Source organism: Procambarus clarkii, unplaced genomic scaffold (assembly GCF_040958095.1).
Source record: "Procambarus clarkii isolate CNS0578487 unplaced genomic scaffold, FALCON_Pclarkii_2.0 HiC_scaffold_1893, whole genome shotgun sequence".
NCBI classification, from domain to species: domain Eukaryota; kingdom Metazoa; phylum Arthropoda; class Malacostraca; order Decapoda; family Cambaridae; genus Procambarus; species Procambarus clarkii.
In genome coordinates this window covers 14471-22632 of record NW_027190916.1, presented here as the reverse complement: position 1 = coordinate 22632, position 8162 = coordinate 14471, and the positions used below count along the sequence as shown (strand labels likewise).

The following is an 8162-nucleotide window of genomic DNA, read 5'->3' as shown; positions in this document are numbered from 1 at the left end:
ATATTATATATATATATATATATATATATATATATATATATATATATATATATATATATATATATATATATATTTATATATACACATGGGTGAGGTGATATGGTACCAAAGTTTTGGGTAAGGTGATTGACATTTACACAAGATAAAACACGAACCAATGGGAATAAAAACATAAGAATGGAAGTAACTGCAGAAGGCCTATTGGCCCATAACACAAGCACTTCCTCTTGATGCTTCTATATTGGTTCGGAGTCTTGAAGCTATAATATATATATATATATATATATATATATATATATATATATATATATATATATATATATATATATATATATATATATATATATATATATATATATATATGCACACAAAACTAAATAGTCTTGTTAGACAAATTGCCCCTATTAGAGGCAAGTTGACTAACAAGCCGAATGACTGCAATTGTTTTGAATTTGAGTTAAATCTAACATAGAAATGTAATCAAACCTAACCTAACCTATGCTAACCCAAGCTAAGCTAACCTAACCTAACCTAAGCTAACCCAAGCTAAGCTAACCTAACCTAACCTAACCTAACCTAACCTAACCTAAGCTAAGCTAACCTAACCTAACCTAACCCAGCAATTCATGATCTTAATATAATACTGTTAATTGGATAAACCAATTTGGAAAGAAATGTTCGAAAATAACAAAATTAACTGTGCTTGTTAGGAAAATTGGGCCTTGCATACTTGTCCCAATAGTGTGGTTCTCGCTTTTAGGTACGACATAAACGTATACCTAAGTTGAGAGAGAAAAATTCGCACTCAAACATGCATATCGATTGCCAGTCCTGAATTCTGGGTAGATATTCGTGTCCTCCCTTTTCATTTACCATCATTTGGATACTATCAAAACAGCTCTGAGAAGGATAAAATGAATAAAACGGGTAGCTCACTCATGTAAAAAGGAAGAGTTGGGAAAGATCTCTCTCTCTCTCTCTCTCTCTCTCTCTCTCTCTCTCTCTCCCCCTCACCCCCCCCCCCCCCACCAATGATCCTGCTCTGCTAGTATATAACGTAACAAACCTTCCCCCCCCCCCCCCCTCCCTCCCCAATCAGAGTCCCTTTAAGCATGCGAGGATAAAAAATAGATTTCATAAGACCCAATGTGCTAGCTGATATCAAAACAATTTATGTTATCGTCTATTAAGCCCTTCAGTAAAAAAAGTATAGGGACCTAATTAGGTCCCGTTTTGAGGTGGTGGTGGGTGGAATCGATGGATTAGCCAAGCTCTTATCCGCCGAATCCGTAGAGGGTACGACCCTGGCGCTTCAGAGCGTACACCACGTCCATAGCAGTGACGGTCTTCCTCTTGGCGTGTTCCGTGTAGGTTACAGCATCACGGATGACGTTCTCGAGGAACACCTTCAGGACGCCACGGGTCTCTTCGTAGATGAGACCCGAAATACGCTTCACGCCGCCACGACGAGCTAAGCGACGAATAGCGGGCTTGGTGATGCCCTGGATGTTGTCACGTAGCACCTTACGATGACGCTTGGCGCCACCCTTTCCGAGTCCCTTGCCTCCCTTGCCGCGTCCAGTCATGGTGTTGAAGTTGTGTGAATCGAATTGACGAATGCCCGCACGATTTCCCGACTATATCCCATCAAGCGGACGTACTAGTAGCATTGCAACTCCTGCCTGCCCTTACTTTACGCTTGTGGTCGAGTAGACACGGCTTTCTCACAACGCTTTCAAAACTGCAGTTGCCTACTCGTCTGTTTCACGTCCCTGTGAAATGACTTTTGCACAAATCCAAAAAATAGAGCAAAATCAGCGATAATAGTGATTGAGGTGAGCCGCCTGTTGGCTGCAGCCAGAGGAAGGAGGGGAGGGGCAACGGGGTGACGTAGGCGAGTCGAGCAGCCAATGGCGCTCGAGCAAGCGCCTCGAGACGGCGTATATAAGCAAAAATCGGCGCCGGCCATCACAAACCACAGTTGTTCACCATGGCTCGCACCAAGCAGACTGCTCGCAAGTCCACGGGAGGCAAGGCTCCTCGTAAGCAGCTGGCCACCAAGGCAGCACGCAAGTCTGCTCCTGCCACAGGGGGTGTGAAGAAGCCTCACCGTTACAGGCCCGGAACGGTCGCCCTGCGTGAGATCCGTCGTTACCAGAAGAGCACCGAGTTGCTCATCAGGAAACTTCCCTTCCAGCGTCTGGTGCGCGAGATTGCCCAGGACTTCAAGACCGATCTTCGCTTCCAGTCGTCTGCCGTCATGGCTTTACAGGAGGCATCCGAGGCTTACCTGGTCGGTCTCTTCGAGGACACTAACCTCTGTGCCATCCACGCCAAGCGTGTCACCATCATGCCAAAGGACATTCAGCTTGCTCGCCGTATCCGTGGAGAGCGTGCATAAGCTAAATCGACCACCCTAGTATACACCAAACTCGGCCCTTCTCAGGGCCAAAATATCCTTCTAAGGAGATTTCAGACATTCCTAGCATCAGTCATATGAATTAACCTTCATCTACACATATAATAAATAAATAAATAAAAACAAATACACTAATTTAGGTGTCATACATACACGTGATATCAATAAATCAAGTCATTTGTAGTACAACCTGTTCTCTTACAAACAAAACGCCGTCGCTTTTCGCTCTTATGCACTGTCAAGGATCACCCACCCCCCCCCCCCCCCCCCAAAATAAAAATTGTCATACTGTACTAGAAATAAAAGCAGCTTGTATAAGTGACATACTGTCCAGTCCTGTTTTATTCTGTTTTCGGTCCTCTGGCTTAATCTGTTAAGTTAGGAGATGACATTTTAAATTAACCGTTTTCTTGACATTTTCAAACCTAAGAGGGTGGCCTGCATAGTAATCCTAATGTGGAACATAACAATGAATCTCTAATCTCTAGAAAAAAAAAAAGATACCGAGTGCTTATATGTGTTGAGAGAGAGAGAGAGAGAGAGAGAGAGAGAGAGAGAGAGAGAGAGAGAGAGAGAGAGAGAGAGAGAGAGAGAGAGAGAGAGAGAGAGAGACACAGACAGACAGACAGACAGACAAGACAGAGACAGACAAGACAGAGACAGACAGACAGACAGACAGACAGAGACTGAGAGAGAGAAACACACACAGACAGTTTCATAAATATTCTCATTTTATAGCTATTTGCTTTCAGTGACAGAGGTTTTTGTTATAATAGTATTGGTGTCTAACACTCACAATCTCTTTAGAAATTAAAGTGTGGCTCCAATGGAGCCGAGTTTGTTGGTTTGAGGCCAAGCCACCACCACAGGGCAGTAAGTAAGCCGTTTACTTGGAGGAGGTGTACTTGGTGACGGCCTTAGTGCCCTCAGAGACGGCGTGCTTGGCCAGTTCTCCGGGCAACAGGAGCCTTACAGCCGTCTGGATCTCCCGACTGGTAATGGTGGAACGCTTGTTGTAGTGGGCCAGGCGAGAAGCCTCGGCGGCGATGCGCTCGAAGATGTCGTTCACGAACGAGTTCATGATCGACATGGCTTTGGAAGAGATACCAGTGTCGGGGTGGACCTGCTTCAGCACTTTGTAGATGTAGATGCTGTAGCTCTCCTTCCTCCTGCGCTTCTTTTTCTTATCGCCCTTGGCAATGGCCTTCTGGGCCTTTCCGGCCTTCTTGGCAGCCTTTCCAGATGCCTTGGGTGGCATGATGATGCTCGTGCTGGCTGGCGTTGCGATACAATAATGAACTTTTGCGCGAGGCGAGCTTTCCTTTTATATCCCGCTCGCGACTCAGCTCAGAGCGGGTCGCGTGGCGGAGCGCGCTGATTGGTCAGTGGCGGGCTCCCTTGATCCTGAGCGGGGTATATAACACGAAGCTCGATCTGCGGGGCGGCATAAAACACCACAAACCCACAACAGCAGCAGCAATGTCAGGACGCGGCAAGGGAGGCAAAGTGAAGGGCAAGTCAAAGTCTCGCTCCAGCAGGGCCGGACTTCAGTTCCCCGTGGGCAGAATTCACCGTCTGCTGCGTAAGGGCAACTACGCCGAACGCGTCGGTGCTGGCGCTCCTGTCTACCTGGCAGCCGTCATGGAATACCTCGCTGCCGAAGTTCTGGAGCTCGCCGGTAATGCCGCACGTGACAACAAGAAGACCCGTATCATCCCACGTCACTTGCAGTTGGCCATCCGCAACGACGAAGAACTCAACAAACTTCTGTCTGGCGTAACCATTGCACAGGGAGGTGTTCTTCCAAACATTCAGGCAGTTCTTTTGCCAAAGAAGACAGAGAAGAAGTAAGCACTTCTGCCACCCACCACGACAAATACCATAACCAGGCTCCATCCGGAGCCACACACACTTTAATAGAGAGATTCAAGTAGACAATCAACTTTCAAACATTAATAATAACATTTATATTGATTTCATTTGGAATGTGTACATAACAAACAAACAAAACAAAATTATAGGGGATATTCAGCATCACTTGGAATATTAACCAATCATATAAATCCAATATATATTTTATATTTTACTTTAAGCGAGGAATTCATATTATATTAATTTTTAATCATACAAATGAACAAAAGCAATTCTTCACTAGACGTAATGAATGAATAAATGATCAAGGTTTTAATGTGTTTCATGAATATATATATATATATATATATATATATATATATATATATATATATATATATATATATATATATATATATATATATATAATATATATATAATAATATATATAATATAATATATTATAATACTTGTGAACCAGAATATGTTTGAGCAGCAGCGATCGTGCCTGCCATTGGCCGAAGTGCAACAATTCAAATAATTTAAAGGGCCTGCTCGGGTATATAAGAGAGGCTGGGAGACTGGGGCCGGTGGTGGGTGATGGGTGATGAGTGATGGTGTGGTGTGGTATGGTGTTGTTAAGAGTTGATTTACGGCCAGCCAGCCAGCTGCAGCCAAGGCAGGGCAGGGCAGGGCAAGGCAAGGCAAGGCAAGGCAAGGCAAGGCAAGGCAAGGCAATAACAGGACAGGACAGGCAAGGCAAGGCAAGGCAAGGCAAGGCAAGCAGGCGGGCGGGCGGGCGGGCGGGCGGGCGGGCGGGCAGGCAGGCAGGCAGCAGCCAGCCAGCCAGCCAGCCAGCCAGCCAGCCAGCCAGCCAGCCAGCCAGCCAGCCAGCCAGGCAGGCAGGCAGGCAGGCAGGCAGGCAGGCAGGCAGGCAGCCAGCAGCCAGCCAGCCAGCCAGCCAGCCAGCCAGCCAGCCACTCCCACTTTGTATTTATATGCATTCAATTTATATTCAAACATTATATATGTTAAGGGCCTAGTTTTAGTGTTTATTTTAAAAATGACAAACATCGAGTCGTTTTACCAGTCCTTTAGCGTTAACGGTGATGCATTTTAAAACTGAACAGAAATCACCTTTTCTGGATATATCAAATATCGAATCCGCTTAATGTGCCTACAATTCAATCATTCAAAAAATACATAATTTACATCATGCCTTTTCATAGAACAGACAATAAGATTTGAGACAATAAGAACTTTACTTTTATAACTAAAGTTGCACAATTATACCAACTCTATGGTGGCTGGGTGGTAAGGTGTGTGGCTGGTATTTTGGAAGTCGCGAGTTCAAACGACCCAATGGGAATAATACTTTTTTTTTTTTGCCATACAATCTTCCTAATACTATTATGTAGGTTTGTGTGTGTGTTTTTTTATTCATTCTTTGGTTTTATAGATGACATACATATTGACTCCTTTTACCGGTCCTTAATTAGGCTCTGGGGAAGCAATGGTGGTGGTGGTGGTGGTGGTGCATTTAAAACTAAACCAAAAATCACCAGTTCTGGACGCGTCAAATATCATATCCGCTTAATGTGTCTACAACCTAATTACTTAAAACTACACTATTTAATTCATTCATATCATGTGCATATTGGTCATTATGCTCATACAACCGACATCAAAATTTATTTTCATTATTAGAATCATACATTTCATCAAGTAATACAGATACAAAGAGATTTTCTTTCTGAGAAGACCGTTAGTATTGGCTTGCAGGCAGGCAGGCAGGCAGGCAGGCATTTGAGGGTTATTATTTCGCCTGTTGATTGGGTGGTGGGGATGTGATGGGTGTTGTGGTTAGATGTGGTGGTGGTGATTGGTGGTGATTGGTGGTGATTGGTGGTGATTGGTGGTGATTGGTGGTGGTGGTGGTGGTGGTAGTAGGTGGGAGTTGGGGGGGGGGGGAGGGAAGGGGAGGGGAATGATGGTCTGTGGATTCGTTCTCCGTACCCTTTACATATAAGCAAAAATATGCCTTCTTGTGGGTATAGAAACATTAACACAAATTATATCAGTAACTGATATTGTAGCCTTTTAAACAGAAAAGATTTGTACATACAAATACTTTTTAATTATCATTTATTTGTGGAAATGGCATTTACGTCATTAAATTGATACCTCAGCATCAAGCTTGTGTCCTGCAGCAGTGGTCCAGTGGTAAAGTGTATATAAGTGATGCGTATTCTTGGAGTTGCGAGTTCAAACCCGGATTAAGCTATATATATATACAACATGTTTTGTTTTGGTTGTTTGTTTTTGTATAAAGCCTCACACAATATCTATATTAAGCGAGTTTGTTTTAAACATGACATACATATTAATTCATTTTACCAGGCCTTATTCCACACAACTCCGTGAATTTCCCGTGGAGCCAGCCATTCAAACAAAAACAAACGAAACAAAACAAAACAAAACAAAAAACATTATTGCCAACAGCATTTGGTGTTCCCAGGCGGTCACCCATCCAAGTACTAACCAAACCCAACGTTGCTTAACTTCGCTGATCGGACGAGAAGCGGTGTTCTCAACGTGGTATGGCCGTTGGCATGAGACTGCCTACACATTGTGGCTAATAACCAACTCTTTTAAGTCATCGCGGCAGGATACGGACCTGCTTGTGGTGTCTTAATGGTAATTGTATCCTAACATATTTTTGTCTCCTTGGCATGGATATTTAACATCGTTTATTCAGTCTTGGGTTTATGTTCTTTCGCCATTTACAGACATTTTACATCTACCTACTTCCTCAGCCTGCCCTGCCAATTTCTAATGAATTTGTGGATTTTCTTTTGTAATACAAACATGTGTGTGCTCATCTGCTCTTCAGTTTTTATGATATTTGTCTCATCTGTCCTGCTTTATGATACTTTTACAAAGAACATGAACAAATGCTTCTATTTTAGAGAAGATATGGGATCCAGGTTTCGGAGCCGTAAAACCAACCGTCGTGATTGGTGGACGAGTTGCCAGGTTGCAGCTTCTGTACCGTGCCGGCACATAAATAGGTTCGGCTCAAGCGGCGGCAGCATCATTCCCCCGTGACTGTCTGAGCGTCTCTCATCACCTTGGTTATCTCATCATCATCATGGTAGAAGCAAAGCCTACCAAGAAGGCTGCGGCTGCTGCTGCTGTGGTGGCCACCACCAGGAAACCTCGCGTCCAGGTTGCTCACCCGAAAACTAGTCAAATGGTTCTAGCCGCGGTCGCAGCACTCAAAGACCGTAAGGGCTCGTCTCTACAAGCAATCAAGAAGTACGTTGTTGCCAACAACAAAGTCGAGGCTGCCAAGATCGCCATTTACATCCGAAGATTTCTCAAGAAAGCAGTGGCTGACGGCATTCTTGTTCAGACCAAGGGAAGTGGAGCTAGTGGATCATTCAAGCTGGCCGTAGCAGAGAAGAGGGCCGTTCTAACTCCCAAGAAAGCCACCACAACCAAGAAACCATCTACAGCAGCAAAGAAGGCCGTGGTAACTCCCAAGAAAGCCGCCACAAGCAACAAACCACCTACAGCCTTGAAAAAGAAGCAGCAGCAGCAGCTTGTTGTTGGGAACAAAAAGCCCAAAATAAAGAGAGCTTCAAAATCTCCCAAACCACCCAAGGCAAAGAAAGCTGTCAAGAAAACAACAAAGGCAAAATAAACGACGACATGCAAGCAGCATGAATACACATGACAATAAACATCCAGGCCTCCCCCCTCAGTGGAGGGGCCTCATATGATTCCAAAAAGAGTTTAGTTTTGTAGACAAATAAATCATTACTTTTGGGGTAGATTTACTCTGTATATTATATATATATATATATATATATATATATATATATATATA

The 8162-nt window shown here is 43.9% G+C and overlaps 1 non-coding gene across 1 annotated transcript; it reads right to left on the bottom strand.

Moving 5' to 3' along the window:
- Positions 1-6763: 6763 nt before the first annotated feature.
- LOC138362492 (5S ribosomal RNA) lies at positions 6764-6882 on the bottom strand. Its single transcript, XR_011227714.1, has one exon. It is a non-coding gene; the product is annotated as a 5S ribosomal RNA (ribosomal RNA).
- Positions 6883-8162: the final 1280 nt, after the last annotated feature.